The sequence below is a fragment of the Xiphophorus hellerii genome, chromosome 3, assembly GCF_003331165.1.
Source record: "Xiphophorus hellerii strain 12219 chromosome 3, Xiphophorus_hellerii-4.1, whole genome shotgun sequence".
In the NCBI taxonomy this organism is placed as follows: domain Eukaryota; kingdom Metazoa; phylum Chordata; class Actinopteri; order Cyprinodontiformes; family Poeciliidae; genus Xiphophorus; species Xiphophorus hellerii.
The window spans coordinates 32,430,190-32,453,845 of NC_045674.1; the positions used below are offsets into that span (position 1 = coordinate 32,430,190).

General features: G+C 39.9%; 1 long non-coding RNA gene across 1 annotated transcript; it reads left to right on the top strand.

The window, feature by feature from the left end:
- Nucleotides 1–4,098: 4,098 nt before the first annotated feature.
- LOC116717002 (uncharacterized) lies at nucleotides 4,099–7,118 on the top strand. The gene is made up of 2 exons (XR_004338670.1): nucleotides 4,099–4,205; nucleotides 6,298–7,118. It is a non-coding gene; the product is annotated as an uncharacterized LOC116717002 (long non-coding RNA).
- Nucleotides 7,119–23,656: the final 16,538 nt, after the last annotated feature.

Consider the following 23,656-nt stretch of genomic DNA (forward strand, 5'->3'; position numbering starts at 1 on the left):
GCTATGTTGTTGTACGGTGTTTTAAGATCTTGTTCAATGTTCCCTTTTTTTAACTTTGAGCCCCTGCCCCTCCAAAGGTCTCTGCACTGCCCTGTCTGAGGTTCTAACATTGAAAAAATATGTAGAGTTAACCCCTCTAACCCTTTTTTTATTGATCTTAAAAAAAAGTCTGAAGCCAAGTTGCTATGGGGATTAAACAGATATTATTAGGTTTTAATTAGACCAGTGACCTTGTCTCCTTTGGTCTGTTTAAAAACACAGTCCTCCAGCATTGACTGCAGCAGAAACAGCAACATCATACCTTTTGGGGAAAACATAGATTAAATTTGCTTTGCATTGTCCCCACATGATGACAGTGATACAGTATGGTATAATTTAATATTAGATTCTTGATTAATATGGGTTGTTGCTACGTTGTACGGTGTTTTAAGATCTTGTTCAATGTTCCCTTTTTTTAACTTTGAGCCCCTGCCCCTCCAAAGGTCTCTGCACTGCCCTGTCTGAGGTGCTAACATTGAAAAAATATGTAGAGTTAACCCCTCTGACCTTTATTGATCTTTAAAAAAAAGTCTGAAGCCAAGTTGCTATGGGGATTAAACAGATATTATTAGGTTTTAATTAGACCAGTGACCTTGTCTCCTATGGTCTGTTTAAAAACACAGTCCTCCAGCATTGACTGCAGCAGAAACAGCAACATCATACCTTTTGGGGAAAACATAGATTAAATTTGCTTTGCATTGTCCCCACATGATGACAGTGATACAGTATGATCTAATTTAATATTAGATTCTTGATTAATATGGGTTGTTGCTACGTTGTTGTACGATGTTTTAAAATATTGTTCAATGTGCCCCTTTTTAACTTTGAGCCCCTGTCACTCCAAAGGTCTCCTCACAGCCCTGGGTTAAGGAGCTGCTGGAGGATTATCTGCTGCCTGACCATTACCTTCTACCAGTTGTCTCAAGCCTGCTGAGCTCCAGTGGTCTGCTCTTGTCTTCCAGTGATTACCTCTCATGTCCTTACTAGCTTTCTCCTCTGTGTTCTCAGCTCTGACCTCTGCTTGAGCTAACAGAGTTCTCCACTTGTTGATCTCCTGGCAACAGGCTGTGTTGGTTTTTTTGGTATACTCCACACCATTCTGACTCCAGCGCTGACCTGCCTGGCCTCTCTCTGATGAGCCCTCTCTCTGCGACAGACCTCAGATTCTCACACCTGCCAAGCCTCCTGCACTCTCCACCAGTTGAACTTCACCAACCCTCCTATGTAACACTCCCTTTGGATCTTAAGACAAATGTTTACTTACAGTTCATGAATGAAGCCTCCTTATGTTGTAAATACCCTTAATTTTCATGCCTTTACGTGATCAAATCTGCAGCTGGGTTAAAGGACTTTCCAGAAACATGACAGTTTTAAGTGTAATGTCAGAAGAAAATAGGAAATTCTTAGATTTTCGAAGCAGTCTTCAAGTACACAAAGATTGCACATATCTCACGATGCTGAGCTCTTTCTACATAGTGGCATTTTCTGACAATTCATGCAGTCCAAAATTCTGGCAACTTGGCAGTAGCACAAGGGACCTATGCTCAATTCAGAAAAGTACAGATGTAATTTTAATTTTTTTAAAAAAGCCAACCTTGAATTGTAATTAGGGATGTGTCAAATGTCGAATTCAGTGACATGATGTGAGATATTTTCATCCGTCAAAATATAACTGAAAATATTTTGATTTCTTAGCCATAATATCTGGCAGATATCTTAAATTACTATTCAAGATAGTTGAAATGTAGTTTTGTAATATACTTTTTTTTTTTTTTAGCTAATTGCAGTCAGATGAAACTGATTTTATGTCAATACAGCCTGCCACAGCCCCACAACAAAACACACACAACACAAAAATGAGCAGCAATGAAACCTGGTTCATTGCATTGTCCATGGGATACCGTGTGCAATGCACACCAAGAACAACGATTTCGAATGTTTTCTGCCACTCCAGGTGAAACCAACCCATGGGATGCAACAGCAGGCAACTATTATATAATAGTCATACGTGTGCATAGGAGCTATTGTACTAAACAGAAGGTATTACACAATCATAATAGTTGCTTCATCTTTTATTTTATGTGCTACATAAGAACACTGGAGCGCCTCAATTCAGTCACGAACTCACCTGAAAGAAAAGTGCCGAAAAAAGAGATGAAGGATGAACCATTTTTTCCTCCACAAAATATAGTCTCAGTGTCATCTTTCTCATCCTCCGATGAATCTGTTGAGTTTGCCTTTCCCATCATGGAATCATAATATCCCACATAGCAGTGCTGTGTTAATTCACACTTAATTGCTTCAATATACAAACCTTGTCTTCCATTGCACTGGCATTTTCCTTTCTAAAGTTTAATCTGCTAAGAGGATTTCTGGACAGACGTTCTTTTCAAAATAAAGGTCACATCTTTGAGTGTACTGTGTGTATAGGTTTTGCCATTTAACAATATATAACTTCAATAAATATATGCAATTGCCTTATTTCAAATTTCATTCTTCTCTAAGAAGTGATTATCTGCAGCAGCCATTAGACTTGATATATCAGGACACGTTCACCAGTTTATCACAGGGTAACACTCAGGACCAAGATGCATGGAAACACTCAGACCTGAGGACAATTTAAAGTGACCAATAATTTAAAAAGTATATAGTAAAACAAAAGTTAATTTCTCCTACTTTACTATTGTTAGTTCACTTAAATATTCACATTAAGGAATATTGCACAATATTACAATTGTGATAACAAATTCAAACTTAATCAATCTATAAAGAAACTGGATGCATTTTTAGATTAAAAAAAAGAGAAACAGCCACCCCTCCCACAGGACAACATGTCAAAAGGGAAGGGTTAAGAGACACAGACAATTTAATTACAATACAACAGAAGGAGAAATGAAGAGGAGGGGCGCCCTGGTCTTAAAGTCACACAGTTAAAACAATGACAGAGTTTTCAAAGGTGTTACAGTCAGGTAGGAACAATACAAATAACCAAAATGAAAGTTATTTTGTGTAATTATAACAAAAGAGAAATACAGCCGGTAATATCTACCCCCCTACAATTACACAAAATGAAAAACAGTGTAAAAGACACTCAGTACAGAGTAGATTCATTTTTGTCACTGGAACAATGTAACATCAGCAATAGCTATCCTACAATAGGGTCAGGAGACGAGAGATCCGCTCAGTATCTAGACTCTAGATTTCTCTAGATTCTAGAGAAATCCCTCGGTATCCCATGGACAACCAGAAGTGCCTTTTACACTCCACTACACAAAAGTAAATATATAGATTTACTTCTGCAAAGAAAATCCTGGAGTAGGAGAAAAACACAATCCTACTCAATGGCAGGAATCACATAAAAAAATTTGGAAACATCAATGACTGAAAAAGTGACTGAACATCACTCTTATCATGAAGTGCCTCAATGACAGCCATGGACGGATCAAGCGACTGGTTTAATAACCCTTCCAAAGCATGAAGTTAAGATACTTTGTGTTCTTTGCATTGGCTTTTGGTTCGTATTTGAATACCGGTGTTATGAATCAACAGAGGAAGAGGAAGTTTTCTCCCGTGTTTGATCATTTTTGATCTTATCACAGAAAATAATTATTCCATCCTCATTTCCACTTTTGATAAGTTTTCTTTTGAATTATTCAAATTCCTTTCCATGGGATATTTTATTTATATCGAAGGTGAAAAATGTCGGATTTGCTCCCAGGTTTTGTTTCGTACTGTAACCGGAGCTCTTCCACAATACTGAGGCATCATCGTGCCCGGCATGCGGGGGATGAACCCATTAACACTCCAGTCTTTATTGAATTTGCCTGTAATGACTTTCTAAATCCAGCAGATGTTACTGTAAGTGACAAAGCAACACAGTCCCAGTACAGTGTCGACACAGTTTGGGAAATGTGCCACACACCAAGTGAGGCCTCATCTGCCCATCACTTGTCACCATTTCTTCAGTTTCCATAGAGAAATTTTCAGGGTCATGAAGCATCTCTAAAGGCACTTTTCCACTAGGCCGCCTCTAAGCAGTACAATCGCGGTCTGCCTCAGTGCAGTGAGCATTCAAATTTATATAGTCTGTACCTCATTGTTGTGGGCAGGTTGTGAGTGCGCAGCCGCTGTGTACAATTCTCTGCTGATGTCTGCAGCTACACTCTGTGTCAAGAAAATCCGAGCTCATCCCACTTCCCCATGCTGGAGATTTAAGTTTAACAGTAATAATAAATAAAGTTATCTTTAAAATGAATCACTCAAGTGACATCTAGGCCCAGCAGTAGACTTAGGTGTCAATAAAATAAATCTGGTTGTGTGTGTTGTTTTTGTCTCATGCAAACTTTGCTTTAATTCTACTTTTTTCTATCTAATCATAAGAAATCATAGTCAGTCAGAGAGAGTCATTAAACAGGAAAAGCAGGTTTCCTGGAAAAAGAGGAAGTAAGTTTCCAGCCTGCAGATTTATAAAAATAGCTGAGACTATTTCTTATTTTAAAGCATGAAAGTTTTAAAGAATTAAATCTAAACATTTTGGTAATTTGATAAGATTCAAAGTAAAATACTTATATTAATATTGGTTTACTTGTAATAATATTTACACGAACATTTGTGGGAACACTTACAAGAAAAACAAGTAACTGTAATTTTAGTATTAAATAATTAGAATCATGGATTATTCTTGGTTTCTTTTCAGAAAAACATCTGTAATAACTCACATTAGGATTATAATAAGTATAATTAATAAGTTATGGTTATAAAATCATAAATGAATGATAAATCAGAGAAGCTGAAGAAAATAAATGTGATATAAGTTATGGTTATAAAATTATAAATGAATGCTAAATCAGAGAAGCTAAAGAAAATAAATGTGATATAAATGTGATTTTGACATTAAACTTGAAATGGTGTAAAAGGTGTAACTGCAATTAAACATCACTGATATGTTGTAGGTAGAGAGTAGGTGAAAGGTGAAAGGCAAGGAACTAACAGGAGAGCAGAGATGATCAACGCCTTATTTAGGTAAAAGGTTGTGCAGGCAATGGACATAGGAGGTTGAGCAACCCTGAGACATTAGCACAGACATCAGGAAATGTCTGTAAGACAGTGATGGATATGAGATCATCTGTCTGAGCAGTCAGAAACCCTATAAAAGGTGAGTGCAAAAGAGGAACCGTTCGTTGGATCCTCCGGGCAGCTTCGAGCCAAGATCGAGATGGACAAAGAACTCTGCAGCTGAAGAAGAGCCGGGGCCACAGAGCCGAAGACTGTCCTTCTCATGGAGACCAACCGGTCAGGCCCACAACCTGTGGCTTCAAATCGCACTTCTCTCATCGGCTGGGTTCAGACCCCAAAGACAAAGATGAAGACAAAGATAAAGGCAAAGACAAAGAAGAAGAACTGGTGCCTTCCTTCCTGCCAGCACCAAGTCCTGTGTGACCTCACCATCCATGCGGAGAAGAAGCTCATCAGACCTGCGGAGATCCCTGCCTTCATCGATCAACATCTTCCTCCTGCTGCAACACCTTCTTCATCATCAAGCCAGGTCTGGGGTTCGAAACGCCAAACTCCGTCCGTCTCTCTCAAAGGTTCCTTTTTTTAGTTCTTAGTATCAGCAGTAGGGAAAGATAGACTAGATGATTGATTTTACTTATTTGATTATTTCTGCTACTGAATTAAGCTGTACTGACCCTTGCAAAAATGCCTTACTAATAAAATATTTAGCATAAAGAAAATCTAAAAGATGTTGTGGACATTCAGTTAATGAGTCACCTTAAAGTTCTTTGATGGTTGTAAAATAGCTGTGATGTTTGATTCTGGAGAGGAAAAAGTTTAAAATGTTTTTAGGTTGCTGGTAGCCCAAATTTAAAACGTCATCCTTGGGACTCGCCCGAGTCACTAAAACCTACCTGGTTCAATAACAAATGCAAGTTGTAAAATAGAGAACGAGCGACCGTTAACAGGTGTGCTCTGTGAAACTAGTTGGCTGTAGGCTGCTCAGTCTGGCTAATTCACAGGGGGAAGAAGGGTGGGACACCTGGATGTAGGCCGTCAGAAAACCAGGCGAATCGTTTCTCGAAACCAGCTTAAACAGAGTTTACTTCAGTTCTGGGCAGGGTAAATCCCGGCAGATTTAGGAAACTCAATTAACCCGTTAGAAGGAGAGCTGGTAGCACATCTCCCCTCTCAGAAGAGGAAGTAGAGAGTGAGACAGTAGAGACAGAAAGGAGGGGGGGGGTGTTGCGCAACAAGGAGAAGCCAAAGGAGAACCTTAAGGTAGTTCTGGGCTCAAATAAACCCAGATGTTTAATTTTCTTTTACTTAAATTCATTGCTGTCCCAAGCATAATGATAAAGACCCAGATCAGTTGATTATTTTGCAGGACACATTAACATACAGTGAAGAAAATGAGTATTTGAACACCCTGCAACTTTGCAAGGTCTTCCACTTAGAAATCACGGAAGGGTCTGAAATTTTCATCTTAGGTTCACTGTGTGAGACAATCTAAAAATAAAAAAATCCAAAAATCACTGCTTATGATTTTTCTAATAATTTATTTCTGTGTTACTGCTGCAAATAAGTATTTGAACACTTGTTAATCAGCAAAAATCCTGGCCCTCAAAGACCTGTTGTTTCGCCTCCAAAAAGTCCACCTCCACTCCACTTATTATTCAAAATTAGAAGCACCTGTTTGAGGTCGTTAGCTGCATAAAGACTCCTGTCCACTCCACACAATCAGTAAGACTCCAACTACTAACATGGCTAAGACCAAAGAGCTGTCCAAAGACACCGAGACAAAATTGTAGAACTCCACAAGGCTGGAAAGGGCTACGGGGCAATTGCCAAGCAGCTTGATGAAAAAATATTGACTGTCGGAGCAATTATTAGAGAATGGAAGAAATTAAATACGATTGTCAGTCTCACTTTGACTGGGGCTCCATGCAAGATGTCACCTTGTGATGTATCAATGATCCTAAGAAAGGGAAGGAAGTTGTTCCCCAATGTAGGAGCTATTTCTTTATTTTCAGTTAAATCTTATAATTTATTTTTATTTGCTTATTTTCTTGATAACTAGAATTTTTGTTTAATTGTAGTTATTTAGAATAAGTTTTTTGGCTAGTAATTCACTTAATTGGTTAATTTCAGATTGGGACATGGGAGTTTCACAGTATAAATACATAGGTTTTAGGTAGCTCATTATGCACGTGGGTGGTCACGTGGTTTTTTACCAGTCTTTCCAGCCAGTCACTTCACAGTCAGTCTATCCAGTCAGTCAGTCAGCTTTGCAACTATGGAAAAACAAAGAAATTTTTGACTTTTTGGAACTGTGTAAGCCAGAAACCCATGGTGCATCAAGTGACTATTTGAATTGAATTTATATTTGCTTTGATCACTTTTATACGAAAGAGGATTAGGGCCACTGAAAAAAAAAAGAATTCTGAGATTAATCTCAGAATTCTGACTTTAATCTCAGAATTATTATTATTATTATTTTTTCCATAACCCTAATCCTCCGGAAGGGGAAGAGGAGTTTAAAGTCAGAATTCTGAGTTTAACCGTCCAACCTCATTCACTCCCTGTTATGTGTGTAGATTTTGTAAAGATTGTTTGATTATCTGTAAGTAATAAATACATTGTTTTTGTTTGTGTAATTACACAAATTGTAAAATTGTACAATTGTAAAAAGAATAGAGAGACAGGAAAAATCCACATAGATTGAACACGTCAGGAGCTGTGTTTTTGTGTATTTATTTCGAGTTTTCTGTGTCTGAGTCTCCATGTTGTCCTGTCTCCCTTTGATTGTTCCCAGGTGTGTCTCGTTCCCTGATGATTACCTCTTGTGTGTTTAGTGTCACCTGTGTCTCTGTTGGGTCCTTGTTGTATGTGTGTATCAGTCCTTCGTCTACGTTCCAGTTGCTACCTGTGTTGAGCCCTGGCTTCCACTCAGCAGTGCAGCCTGGCGCTTTGGACTATTTGTTTTGGATTACTCATCATTAAAATCACATTTATTCCTCTCATCCTGGGTCTACTACTTGCTGCCTCACTACCTCACACCTCAGTTCATGACAGTAGGACCCAACCAGACCAATCGGTGAGGCTCGCGCCATAATGAATCCAGCTGGATTGGGGAAAACTATTAAAGACTATGTAGAGGAGGTGGCAAAGCCTTACTCAGCCCGTCAGCATCTGGGCATTGCCTGGTCCTGTTATTGGACTACTGGATCCTGCGACTTCCACAGCTGGGGCTGGCAGAGTTGCAGCAGGAGGCAGAGTGGGAGCGCCTGACGGTGGTTGCCGTGCTGAAAGGCAACGCTCTGCCTCCCAAGCTGCACAGTCTTTCCGCCAGCCCAGATCCAGCATCTCCGGGACCAGCACTACCTCCAGTCTCCGCCACAGTGCCGCCGCTGCTGTCTCTGCGCCTCCAGCTGCTGCTGTCTCTGCGCCTCCAGCTGCTGCTGTCTCTGCGCCTCCAGCCGCAGTAAGAGGATCTCCTGTCCTGGTTAGTGGGTTCTCGGCCCCGGTTAGTGGGTGCTCGATCCTTTCCAAGTTTCCTAGTGCCCCCTCTGAGCTTCCTAGTGTTCCCAATGTTTCCTCGTCACCCCCTAGTGACCCTTTGTCGCCCCCTAGTGTTCCCTATGTTCCCTCGTTGCCCCCTAGTGGTCCCTCTGAGTCTCCTCCCCTTAGTGTTCCTTCCGAGGCCCAGCCCCCTGGTTCTCCCTTCGTGTCTCCTAGTGCTCCCTCGTCGCCCCCTGGTGGTCCCAGTGCTCCCTCATCGCCCCATTGTGGTCCCAGTGCTCCTCCCGAGACCCAGCCTCCTACTGCTCCTCCAGAGACCCAGCCCCCTAGTGCTCCTCCTGAGACCAGGCCTCCTAGTGCTCCTCCCGATTCCCCCAGAGCTCCACTGTCCCCTGCAGGAGTCCAGCTTCACGCGGACCCGCGCCCCGGCCTCTGCGCCGAAGTTGACCTCCAGACCAGCCTCCAGGGGCCCGGCCCCTGCATCGACGTTGCCCGCCAGACCCACCTCCAGCACCGCGGACGACCTCCGGACCTCCCCCGTGGTCCCCGCCTTCAGGGCCGCAGACGCCCACCGGACATTCCCCGTGGGTTACGCCTCCTGCGTTTCCGCCCACCTTGGTTGGGCTGGTTTCTTTTGTTTTTTGGACTTTTTGGCCCCTTCCTGTGTTTCCGCCACCCTGTGGGTAGATTTGGTTTTTGGATTCTGTCCAGCGCCCCTCCGCCCTCCCTTGTTGTGTTTGTTGGACAATTTTGGGCATCTGGTAGCCGCCCTTGAGGGGGGGTGGGGGTATTGTCAGGATCTGTTTTTGTGTGTATTTATTTTGAGTTTTCTGTGTCTGAGCCTCCGTGTTGTCCTATCTCCCTTTGATTGTTCCCAGGTGTGTCTCGTTCCTTGTGTATTTAGTGTCACCTGTGTCTCTGTCGGGTCCTTGTCGTATGTGTGCTTCGTTTACGTTCCAGTTGCTACCTGTGTTGAGCCCTGGCTTCCGCTCAGCAGTGCTGTCTGGCGTTTTGGACTGTTTGTTTTTTAATTACTCATCATTAAAATCACATTTATTCCTCTCATCCTGGGTCTACTGCTTGCTGCCTCACTACCTCACACCTCAGTTCATGACAACACACTTACTCATCTTTTCACTGGGACAGGGGTTAAAGGTTATGCTGGTATCGGGGTTAGAGCTGCTGCTCACTGACTCATCTGTTGTTAAGTGTGGTAAGAGGTACAGGGACTAGTTAAATGAATATGTTGTTAAATTCTTTCCTTCAATCATTAGTGAAATGGAGGCAAACAGCAGTCTGTAGCTAAGCTAATTATGCTAAATGGTTGACAATCTCGCACAGTCTACCCACTGGGCTATAACTTGACACCCTTGTCTTTTTTTCTCTCTCTCTTTTGAAAACCTGACTATTATTTTTCTTGGCAGCATAGTAACTGCTAAAGTCTTTCTTGTCCTCCACTGCCTGCTGCTGAACACCGTCACCGTCAAGTGCTAAGCAAGAACGACCTATTTCATGCAGATTCAAGATTCATTTGTTGTTCTCATCAGGTATTGTTGCAGGGTATAATACTATTAGATCTAATTGTTTTGATTACCTGCAGTTGTTTACCGATCGTGTCTCGATTAGTTTTGTCTGACTGGATGTAGTGGACCGCGTTGCTTCTGCTCCTCCATAATAACACTGGAAGGGAAAGGAGTAACGTCGTGTCCGTGTCGTTTTTTGCCTTTACAGGTAAAATTCTGACTTATCACTGTCAAGCTTAAATACAGGGTTAAAGCTGTATTTAGGTTCGTTACAGTTGTCGAATGAGCAGGGAGTGTTTGTGGCCTCTGCGATAATTTGAGTTTGTAATAGCTATATTCATGTTAGCTTTCTGGCTAGCTGCGCCCTGGGCTACATTTCTTATTACTGTGTGGATATAACCACAATGTTTGTGTGCAATGTTCAGCACTTAGTATTCTGGTGTCATTTTTCCCTTTACAGGTAAAATGCTGACTTATGAGGTTTAAAGCTGTATTTAGGTTCATTACATTTGTCGAATGAGCAGGGAATGACTGTGGTCACTGCGATAACTTTAGTTTTTTCAAAGAACTAATGTTAGTTTTCTGGCCAGCTGCGTCCTGTGCTACATTTCTTATTACTGAGTGGCTATAACCACAATGTTTGTGTACAATGTTCAGCACTCAGTATGTGACAATGTAATGTTTAAAACTGCTCTTGAAATAATATAATAACACTGGAAGCGAAAGGAGTAACGTCGTGTCCGTGTCGTTTTTTCCCTTTACAGGGTTGTCAGTATGTTGTATAAAAAATGTTTATTTTGCTTATTTAAAAGTTGAGACACGCAATTTTTCTCTCACACACAAAATACTAAAATTTAACATATTCACCATTAAAATGGCACAGCGCCGTGTAAGTGGCGTTAGAGCGAAGTGAACCTACGAGTGCTTGAGGAGGGAGCGGTAGAGAACGGCTGGCCGAAATTAGCGTTTATAAATCGGATCAACCTTGAGCTAAACGGCGCTTACACCGTGGAGCTCCAATATCCAACTTGAAGCTAACTTCACTGCGGTATCAACGCATGCGCGATCCGATCTCCAAATTATGCAACGCCTCTTCCGTGACAACACAAATACGAATCTCTCGCACAGAAAAATACAAGTCTCATTCCCATTCATTCATTCAATTTTAATATTTTCTGTGTGTGTATGAGTCTTTAGTAGTGTGTGAGAGACAAAAAACAAAAACATAGTTTTTGTCCCCTATGACAAAACCTGTCCCCTCATTGTGAGGGGACAGGAACTTCTTGCCTTGCAGCAAGAAGGTCCTGGGTTCGATTCCCAGCCTTGGGTCTTTCTGCATGGAGTTTGCATGTTCTCCCTGTGCATGCACGTGTTTTCTCAGGGTACTCTGAACCCGCCTCTCGCCCGTTGACAGCTGGAGATAGGCTCCAGCACCCCTTAAAACCCCAATAGGATAAGAGTGTAAGTGGATGGATGGATGGATGGTTCTGCACATTATCCTGAAACACCATGTCTATAGTGAGAGTTGCAGGTTGGACCATCTGATTTACATTCTGGAAGACTTCATTTGTTGTAAATATGTACGTAATTTTAAGAATATTTTTAAAAAACAGTAAAATCAACATGGAATTCCTGAAAATGGTAATTACAAACATGCAGCTTAAAAAAAGCTCCAGTGTTTTTAAGTGTATTTATCTATACACTTGTATAACATATGTAAATATGTTATAAATATGTTAAACATATGTTTTCAAGCTGGATCAAGTTTTGGAACTTATACTTTGGTGCATTTATTAACATATCAATTTATATGAGACCAAACACTCATATATTGCATATATTTTATACAGTGATGCATAAAATATTGTCATTGGTTTCCGTTAATTACACATATGTAAGAATGTCTGTACTGAAATTTACTGATTGATTACTTAGTAATCATTCGTTGCTCAGTTTCAAATGGAAATCACTAAATGGTTTCTGATTTCTTCATCTCATATTGTGGTTTTGTAGGTGAGAGACTGTCTTTGACTGTTGTAGCAAAGATGTCTATTCAGTGACAAGTGATTGTGGCATTTCTCACAAAGTATTGGTAAATATGTACTCTCCCACACTTCACTATCTGGGAGAGTGATAAAGCAGGGCAAAGCGAGGCTGATAATGACTCACTGAGAATGGGACCAGATATGGGGTGTAAACAGAGGTTGAACAAGCTGTCTGTGCTACCACAGCAGATAGTGTTTAAGTTACGATGTCTCCCTCTTCCTCTGCGTTCTCTGCTGCGGCCAGCACTATTTTACAGCATATTTCACTGAAAATCACATGGTGTACTTTTCCCATCTGTACCACTCTCTGTTGTTCCTGGTGGCCAGAACACAGGTTTAGTGTATACAAGAGATGAAATGTGATACCCTTTTTACATTTCAACATTTCATTATAACATGAATTGTTTTTCATGTTATAATTTCTAAGGAGTGAGTTAAGTCTGTGATGATGATGCATCTACAAAACAACCTGTAGCAATTTGGAAATTTTTTACTTCACTGAGTTATGCACAGTTTCTAAACTTCAGAGTTTTAATATGTAATTGTTGTATTACTTTAGGCAGACAAATACTTAAAGGCCTACTGAATAATACATTTTTAAGTGCTGCACAATGTGAGTGTCTTCCACTAATATACATATACGCTGGATGAGTTAGCACCTGATGAAATGTGTACTGGAAATATTAGTTGCACAAGATTTCCACAGCAACGTTTTAACAGATTCTTAGATAGCATTAGCAAATATGAGTTAAGCAGCTACTTTAATAATCACGGTTTGATTATTGAGCTACAGAATTGCTATCACAGAGAAAAATTAATTTTCGAGCACTATTAGGCTATCACACTATCATATTCTACAAAGATGATAATATATTGTACAAACGTGATAATTATGTTGTATAAATTACATTTTATAAACATACATCATATTGTATAAACGTGATAGTTGATAGCAGCTGTACTGCTGCTGAGGGGATGGCTCTGCAGAGGGTGGTTAAGGCTGCACAGAGGAATGTGGGGAGCCTTTCCTGTAACCCAGGTGGCCGCCATGACCCAATCACCTTCCCTTTAAGCTCTCCCTTTAAGTTAATTGTCATGTGTGCTTCCGAGTTTTGTTTTTTCTTCCCCACCTTGCTGCTGCTCACTGTTGGTTGTCGTGTTGGTTGTTTATAAAACAACCTGGAGTTTTTGAATCGACTCATCACTCATTTAATCTCTAAAACTTGAAGATTACGGTTGTGATCCATTGACAGCTGGTAAACCTTCCTGTTTCGAGGAAGTTATCATTTCACCCACCTCCTCAGATAATCCGTTACTCGACGGTCAGGTTTTTTTCCCTTTCCCCTTGCATTGACTCACTTGATGACGGAAGAAGGCGAGCTACCCACCCACCATCTGGTGGTAGGAAAACGGAACTACACTTTCCCTTCAGGAAACGAACTAAACTTTGAGTATTGAAAAGGGAAAATAATTATTCTCTCTTTGTTCTTGGATCTTTTGTGGTCTCTATTACGTTTGAAGTATCACTGATTATTATTATAATTGTTTTTGTTGGTTTGTTTTTTCCCCTTCTGTTTTTTGGAAATTTATTGTTTTGTTGTTTTGGTATTATTATTATTATTATTATTATTATTATTATTGCCACTGCAATAAATAGCAATATTAACAAACTTTATTTTTTTGTATCAGTTGTATTAATTATTCACCCCACTCATGACTCCGTGCCGTACCTACTTCTGATTATACAAACCTCGCAGTCAGATCTGCTCAGTTGAGAAAAGCGCTACATTAAGCAGCTACTTCAGTAATCACGGTTTGATTATTGAGCTACAGAATTGCTATCACAGAGAAAAATTAATTTTCGAGCACTATTATTATTACACTATCATATTCTACAAAGATGATAATATACTGTACAAACGTGATAATTATGTTGTATAAATTACATTTTATAAACATACATCATATTGTATAAACGTGATAGTTGATAGCAGCTGTACTGCTGCTGAGGGGATGGCTCTGCAGAGGGTGGTTAAGGCTGCACAGAGGAATGTGGGGAGCCTTTCCTCCACCTCGGACCTCTACACAGCACGATGAAGAAGAATGGCGCTCCTCATAATGTAGGACTCCACCCATCCTGCACATAGACTGTTCTAGCTGCTCCCCTCAGGCAAGAGGCTGAGGAGCATCTGGAGCAAGACCACCAGGCTGAGGAACAGTTTCTTCCCTTCAGCTGTCAGACTGCTGAACTCAAGCTGCACCTAAGACAGATTCGTCTTACAAATTATTTGCACACACACATGCTCACGTGCACCCCAACAGACACACAGAGACACACACCTATATATATCACATAATTACTTTAATATTTATTTATTTTTTTGTGTAGTAACTTTCTTAATCTGGGACCTGAGTCCAAATTTTGTACTACAAACAAGCAAGGTAGTATGACAATGAGTCCGTGTATCCTTGAATCCATGAAAAAAAAAGCACATTTAGAGGCTTCACTGGATAAGGTTCGTTCACAGAAAAAGGCTGCAACTGCAGAGGCTAAGGCAGAAGTTTTCGAGTCAGCTGTGGAACAACATAACAAAAACCTTCAGTGAAATAGACGTTACAAATGAGCATCCAGAATTACACACAAAATAATATGTAGAAGGAGCTATCCAAAGGGAAGGCACTCTTGAAATGCCTAAAATAAAAACTTATTCATGTGATACAGACCTGCAACCAACCCAACATGCACCTATACGTGACTGATCAAAGAATCTGTGCACCAGAATTGGCATTTCCAGTTCCAGCCAAACTCAGAACCTGCCATAGCAACACAGGCACAGAATCTAACCATGGCGGTTGGATCCAATAACCATTTCACAAAGCAGTCAAGATTCGGCAGAAAATCTATGCCAAAAATTGAGCAAAACACAAATTCTTTTGCAAATCTAACAGAAACTTTCTACAGACTATAGAAACAGGGCTGACAACTCTCCTCTGTCACAGAATGCCATTTATGCAAATAATGGTCCACAAATGAGTCAAGGGGATGAAAGTAAATGCATGTCAGGTTCATTGCTCGACATAAACTAGTGTCCTCTGGTCTCACACAGTTCAATGACCATCCTGAATGCTGTAGGGCCTGGAGAGCATCCTTTCTGACTGACATCAGTAATTTAAGCCTCTCAGCCAATGAACAGCTCAATCTTTTAGTTAAATGGCTGGGGAGTGGTACATGTGAATTACCCCTGAGTCCATACTCAGTTCTGGATAGACTAAATGAGTGTTATGGGCCTTCAAAGGTGATTGAGAAGGTTGGAGAGTTTTCCCAAAAACTCCAATAAATACCACCGCAAATTAAGAGAACTGGGAGATGTTTAAAGGGAGATAGAGGCAGCAAAGACGGATGGTGATCTACTAGGTCTAGGTTACTTAGACATGCCTCACAGTGTTAACCTTGTTGTGCAGAAGTTGCTATTCTATTTACAAGAGAAGTGTCCTACATCAGGATTTAAATATAAAGAGCAACACAGGGTTTCCTATCCTCCATTCAACTTCTTTGTGAACTTTGTGTGTAATCAAGCAAGAATGAGTGTTCTGCCCTTTAATTTATTGTAAAATAGGTTCTTAGTTTTAATTTTCGTGTTAGAGTAATAAGGCTTTTATTTTGAAGGTCAAAGTAAAACTGGGACAGAAAGTCAGCCATTTCGTTAGGATTGTTTTGCTCAGTCACACATGAGGAGGTGAATCTGTCACAATCAGCCTTTTACGCCATCTACATCACCGTCTGTAAGTTTTCATTTAATATTCAAGAGTAGATTTTATTTAATACCTTATTTGTTAAGAATGTGTTCTTTGTTATAACTTTTTTGTACTCATAATAAGTTCAGCTATTTTATTTATGTTACAGTTTACTCCATGTCATACGAGTACTTGGGTCACCAGAATAAAGCGGAAGTAAAGAACCTGCATCAAGTGTCCATTTTATTGGACTTAGTAATTTAAATATTTAGCAGTAATTTAGGCTTACTGCTAAATTGTGTTGGCAAACACACAAGGAGAGCAGAATAATGAGACCTGACCCAGGTTCATGCTGATAACATTAAATAATGACTCAATTGAACATATTCAATTGATTCAATTCAATATGACCATTAGGCAAGTCCTGATGGTCATAAACCCCTGGCTGTACTGAAGGCTGGGACTTTACTAAGTCATTACCTGGACAGCACAGTGGCTCTACACAAACCAGCATTTCATCTGCAAGTAAACCCATTACAACAGACGACCCAGCCAAACTTGTGCTACACAAAAAATCTCATCTTTCTAAATGTAGAGGCTTCAAGGGAATGCTCATTGAAGAAAGAAAGGCAATTCTGAAGAAATATATAATTTGCTGCAAGTGTTGCAAAGCTCTACATTTGGCAAGGAACTGTAAAGAAGAGATAATCTGCACAGTGTGGACGTAAAAAACATGTTACAGCTCTACACTTTGTGCTTTAATTCACATCATTCAATGTTTCAGAAAAGGACAGAGTGATGTCTCAACTGAGTCTAAAAGGTAGAATTTGTGTCCCCCCACATCTGTCAGTGCATATTCTCAACCACAGCACTACAGTCATCCTCAAAACTGTTCAACATGAAGTCTTTGGAGAAGAGCTGGAACTACTTCAAAGCATTCCAAAGAACCACCCACTGTGGTCTTTGAACAAGAAGGGAGTCATAAGGATCAGAGCTCGTCTTCATAAAGCAAGTTTGGGATCTGAAAAAGAAAGATCTACCTAATTCTACCTGGCCTTCATCCTGTCACCACCCTGATAGTTTGTGATTACCGTGAAGAGACTCGACATCAAGAAAGGCATTTTACCGAAGGAGTCATCAGATCTGCAGGTTTTTGGATCCTAGGTTGCAAACTATGCGTGAGTAAGCTCATCTTTGAGTGTTAGGGTTAGCTATGTATAAAGCTAAGAGGAAGGTGTGAAGTTCAAAAAATGGCAGATCTCCCATCCGTCATTCTCAGCATGGGATTGCTGTTTTCATATATTGACTTAGATGTGTGTGTGTGGACATCTGAACACAGAAGCTTAAAACCAGGAGATGTTGTACTCCTAAGAGACAATGTAGTGAAACGCAACGGCTGGCCTATGGGCATCATTGCTGAGGTGTACTCCAATAAATATGGGCTTGTTCAGAAAGTTCAGGTGAGAGTGGAAAAAGTAGATGCCATAAAGTTATTCTTATGACCTGTGAGTGCTTATTTCTTCCTAAGCATTATCTGTTATATGTTTGAGAATGTTGTAAAAGGTGAAACACTTAGTGTTTCAGATGGGGAGTGTTTTGTTGCATGTCAGTTTGTTGACATTGCACAGATTTGTTATGGAAGTGTTTGGTGTCACCTAGAGGCGGAATTTTGGTACTACATTTAATAGTCTGCCGGTGTTTTATGACGCCATTAAAAGGAGACAAGGCAAGAAAATACAAAGTATGGCTTTCTCTCAGTAACACTGCCACTTCTTAAAGATTGTGTTGGTCTTTGAAAACACTGTTTTGCAATTTTGCAATTGATATTTTTTTGATCAAGAATAATTTAGGTGTTTGTCAGAAAGCAGCATTTCTTTTATAAAAACTTTCACAGCTTTGAGCTAAATATTTTCTTTAGAGCAAATTTATTATAATGCTGACATTTAAATGCTGTTTTGTTTGCTACTGCTTTAGGGTTTGGGATAGGCTAGGCGTTAGGCTCAGAAATGAATGGAAGTCTATGGAAAGTTTGTATGTTCTCAGTTTTACCCTACCCCACCTGGCTTCAGTAAAGAGTCAACGTAAGCCCTCTTGTCTGTGTGGTCATTTTGGAGAGGAGTTTATCTGAATGTCAACTCCAACAAGGCAATAGAATTTGAGGACATGACACCCCAAGAAACAATTTTACATCCAGATTTTTAAAGTTGCTCACACAGAAGAAGAAACGTAAAGAGTTGTAATGTCTGGTCTTCACTTTGTTTTATTTAGAACATGAGAATCAATTTTAATGATTGGAACAAACAAATTCTCCAAGAAAGTTGCCAAGTGAACTCTCTTGGTAACTTTGGCCACCCCTCATCAAGTAGAATTTTTAAGGCTGTGCGCTTGTACTACTTCTAGTACTCACAGTCAGGTGCTTTTTTTATATATTTCAAAAAGAAAAACAAATAGTTTTCAAAAATAAGATTAAATGGACAACTCCCAGCATAACCCTCTGTGTGTTTTTAATAGAACACACACTAAATTATGAACTTTATCATGTCTTTAGCATCAATGTCCAGGAAAAATGTATTTCAGAATTACATTTATCTGTATTTGGATCTTGTAAAATGATCAAATTAAAAGATAACAGCCTGTTTGTTCCTAGAGCTGCACTTTAAATGGCGATCTCCTTTGGAAAAGTGCCAGTTATGTCAAATGAACCATCTGGCAAATTTTAGGAAAGTGCTCATCTTCATCCTGCAACATCTTTCTAGATCCATCATCATCTTCCTCAGCACCGAGTACAGACTCAGTGCTGTAAATGTCATCACCAGAGAGCGTTAACAGATAAATTCTGTTATTCCTCAGTAAACACACATGCACAGACACGCACACATGCACCCACGCACACACCCCGACTTGTCTATCTTTGCAGGGCCTTTCCATTGACTTCCATTCATTTCTGAGCCTAACGCCTAGCCTATCCCTAACCCTATAACAGATTTTTGTAGGGACCAGGCTTTGGTACGTCCCCACAATTTCACAACGTGTCCAGAAAATGGTCCTCACATAGTATTAAATTCATGGTACACACACACACACGCACACATCAATGGCAAACTCATGCTTATCAGCTCACTGCTGGTGCTGGTGAAACCAGGTCACTGCTTGTTCTTCATTCTACTTTTAGTGTAGAATTGATGTCTGATTATTACACCTGACCTCTGACCTCCCATTGTGTTGCCATGGAAACCTGCTCTGGAAATGAGAAGGACGGCAGAGAGTAGGCATTGGTGCTTGGTATTCCAGGCCTATCCCCAATCATGGTTGGGGATATGCCTGGAAGATCCATCCTGTCTATTCAAAGTAAAAGAAAAGACAGGATGGAGACGGGAACAAAGGACAGGAGTCCTTTACTCCTGTCTGTCCTTTCTTGTCCCCTTTTCTCTGCTGTGGTGCCAGAAGATGGTTCAGAAAACAAACATTTGTCGGAAGTTCAGATCAGACCATTGTCTACAATAAATAAACATGGGAAACCAGGAGATTTTGTAAATAAGACTGGTTCTTTGTGAGTACAGATGAGCATATTCATGACATAAACACTAGGAATGGCAGCTTTTGGAGGATTAAAAATACATTTTGTTAAACGTTGCTCTTATTTCAGAAGCTGACATTTTTGGAAATTCATCAAAGATGGACATATGAGAAGAATAGTAGTTTATTAGGGTACATACTTAACAAGCTATGCTCAGAATAATATACCCTGAGCAGAGAAAAACAAGGTTTTGATCTGATTTACCCAGATCTGATTTACTCTTGCTTATATATAAATATTTGATATTTGTATAAAACAAATCCAGTGTGTTATTTTCTCTTGAAGAGCAGCTGACAATCTTTTGAAATGTTGGCAGTGTAGCAGAAAGTGAATTATGGTTAGAATCACTATTGCCACAAATGTATTGTGTTTGTATCTTAGCAACAACCAAACTGATGACATCCCATGCAGTGTCAGCAACAACTGAGGGTGGAATGTAAGAAGTTACCAAAAAACACTACTGAACTCTTTTGGTATGTACTCACCGGCCACTTTATTAGGTACATCTTGCTAGTACCAGGTTGGACCCCCTTTTGCCTTCAGAACTGCCTTAACCCTTCGTTGCAGAGATTCAATAAGGTACTGGAAACATTCCTCAGTGAGTCTGGTTCATATTGACATGATAGCATCATCATTGCAGATTTGTCGGCTGCGCATCCATGATGCAAATCTCCCGTTTCACCAAATCCCAAAGGTGCTTTATTGAATTTAGATCTGTGACTGTGGAGGCCATTTGAGTTCAGTGAAACCAGTTGTGTTATTGTCGTGTTCAAGAAACCAGTCTGAGATGATTCGCGCTTTATAACATGGCACGTTATCCTGCTGGAAGTATCCATCAGAAGATGGGTACACTGTGGTCATAAAAGGATGGACATGGTCAGCAACAATAGGCTGTGGTGTTGACACGATGCTCAGTTGGTACTAATGGGCTGAAGTGTGTCAGGAAAATATCCCCCACACCATTGCACCACCACCAGCCTGAACCGTTGATATAAGGCAGGATGGATCCATGCCTTCATGTTGTTGATGCCAAATTCTCACCCTACCATCCGAATGTCGCAGCAGAAATTGAGACTTATCAGAACAGGCAATATTTTTTTCCAATCTTCTATTGTCCAATTTTGGAGAGACTGTGTTAATTGTAGCCTCTGCTTCCTGTTCTTGACTGACAGGAGTGCCACTCGGTGTGGTCTTCTGCTGCTGTAGTCCATCCAGCACCTCAAAGGTTGATGTGTTGTGAGTTCAGAGATGCTCTTCTGCATATCTCGGTTTTAACGAGTGGTTATTTGAGTTACTGTTGTCGTTCTATGAGCTTGAACCAGTCTGGCCATTCTCCTGTCACCTCTGGTATCAACAAGATATTTGCTCCCATAGAACTGCCGCTCACTGGATATTTTCTCTTTTCTGGGCTATTCTCTGTAAACCCTGTAAAGATAAGGTTGGGCGTGAAAATCCTTGTAGATCAGCAGTTTCTGAAATACTCAGCCCAGCCCGTCTGGCACCATGCCATGTTTAAAGTCACTTAAATCATTTTTCTTCCTCATTGTTATGCTTGGTTTGAACTGCAGATAGTCTTGACCATGTCTACATGCCTAAATGCATTGAGTTGCTGCTTTGTGATTGGCTGATTTGACATTTGAGTTAATGAGCCGTTGGACAGGTGTACCTAATAAAGTGGCCAGAGAGCGTATGTAAGTCATGAAAAGCTTGGGAAGCTTTTTTTTTTTTACCATGAAACATTCCAAATATTCATATATCATATATAAAATATGTTATACAAATGTTTGTATGTGATACACATATATCCCATGTGAAAACATGCATAACATACTGTATATTGGATATAGAATTTATTATTATTATTATTATTATTGGTTATAATTTTCTCCAGATCATGTGTACCTGCATTATTGGCTTGCCTGAAAAAAATTATATTTTTGCTCATCTAAGCACTGGGAACCAGAGTTTTCACTTTTCACTTCAGAGAGACATATTTATAGACAACCAATAAACCCTCATTACACTTCACTACCCATCCTTCATGGAATTCATCATGGCTTATCGGTTTATAGCAGTAAAATACTGGCTCAAACAAAGCTGAAAACCTCAACTCAAAAACAACTCAAATGTTTTTGAGTCATAAACTTTGCAGCAATCAGTGAAAATGTACTTAACCACCAGAGTTTTGTAGCTTATCCATTGATTACTGTGGTTTTTGTGACCTAAAAAAGAAAATAAAAACTAACCATTTTTCTTCATAGCTTTTAACTGTTTTTCTCAATCGCTTTCAGTGCATTGGTCAGAACAGAATAACCCAGGTAATCCATGCTGTTCTGAGAAATCACCACAACTTTGTGAAATCCAGCAGTGCAAATCATCACTTCTTTTTCCAGCTATATATTTTAATGTCAGCACTGGTAAAAAATAATACACATTTGAATAATATTTTTAAATAATTGTGTTACTGGAAAATGTTTCAGTATCTTCAGTATTTATTTTATCTAAAAATTGAAACCACAAGCAGTGCAGAATCCCCCTCCTCTCTTCTCTCTCTGTCACACACGCACGTACACGCACGCACACATGCATACGCAGAATAGCAGTAGGAGGAGTGTTGACAGCAGCCTCTTTGGTAAATATTGAATTTAGCCAAGTAGGCTGAGTCTAATCTCCCAGAATGCACTGGTTAGATGTTCATTTATCCAGATGGACAGCTTTGCAGGAAGTTATTTGGTACGCAACTCTCATATGTTATGCTATGTTACAATCCTGACAAATACAAAAAATTCCACAGCCAGCAAGTGAAGCTTGAAACTTCCTGTTTCCATGAATAGATTATTTATCCACAAGAATAACATGCATATTCTTGTGCGGTCATGAGAGTTGCTGCTGCCTATCTCCAGCAGAGTATACTCTGGACAGGTTGCCAGTCCAAAGACACACAGGACAAACAACCAGGCACACACAGACGCACGCACGCACACACGCACGCACGCACGCACACATATGTAAGGAGAATTTAGAGACACCAATTAACATAATAGTCATGTTTTTGGATTGTGGGAGGAAGTTGGAGTACCTAGAGAATGAATGCATTGAATGCATGAATGCATTGGGAAAACATGCAAACTCAATGCAGAAAGACTGGGAATCAAATGCAGGAGCTTCTTGCTGCAAAGCAACAGTGCTACTGTGCAGCCCTGGATATCCATTAGTCAGAGTTTATTCATAAAGCCCTTTTTTATACAAGCAAATGTAAAACAAGAAACCAAGAATTATGCATGCAAACAACCACACTAAAAAAATTTGCTGACTCAACTTGACAGTCTAGATTTCTTATTGTGACAGTATGGCATGAGACAGATAATCAGTGAAACAAATCGAGCTCCTCCATCTCCTCCCAGCACTTCTATTGATGTCTGCAAAAATATTTTCCTGTTTGTATGTATTGTTTTGAGAAAGGCACTTACTGTTTTGCAAATGTCAAAAATGATTTGAAAAATGCATTAAAGGAAAAAAAAATAGAAATGGGAACATAAGACAGTTTCAATAAAAAAAACTTTACATTGAAACTGTCTTATGGAATTTGAGGAATTAGAGTTGTCTTCATCAACTAGCTGATGAAAACACCTCAGTGGGGTTAAGGAATGAAAAGCAGGACAAGAGCAACTCCATCAAATTCCTGTTGTGGGTCGCAAATCATATTGTGATGATGTTGGAGTGATGGAAACTGGGATATGTCCTCAGCTTCTTCTGATTCTTCTTCTGTCTTGCCCTGTCACGCCTTCCTCTGTTACAACCTCACTCTCCTTGTTCTCTGTGGCTTTTGACCATATCCAAATCTTTGTCCTTTCATTGCCTCAAATGGGACATTGTGGCTATGTTGCCTGTTGATGTACCTTTGAGCTATTTCAGATAACTGGTTGATCATTAACTGATCTAGTGCTTCACTTTTACTTACGTTGGTGAAAGTAATGATTCATCTGAGAGCAATGTTCCAGATCTAAGAGAAAGTCAAATAAAACATTATAGAAATATGTTTTACACATAATTACAACCTGTTCAAGCATTTTACATATTAACACTTATGCAATGAAATTATGGTTAAACATTGTGTAGGTCAAGAGAGACTTTATAATACATTTCGATCAATTTAACAAAAGTCACCGAAATTTGGAAAAAGCATAAAATTGTACAAAAGCATTTGGAAGTTGCTGACA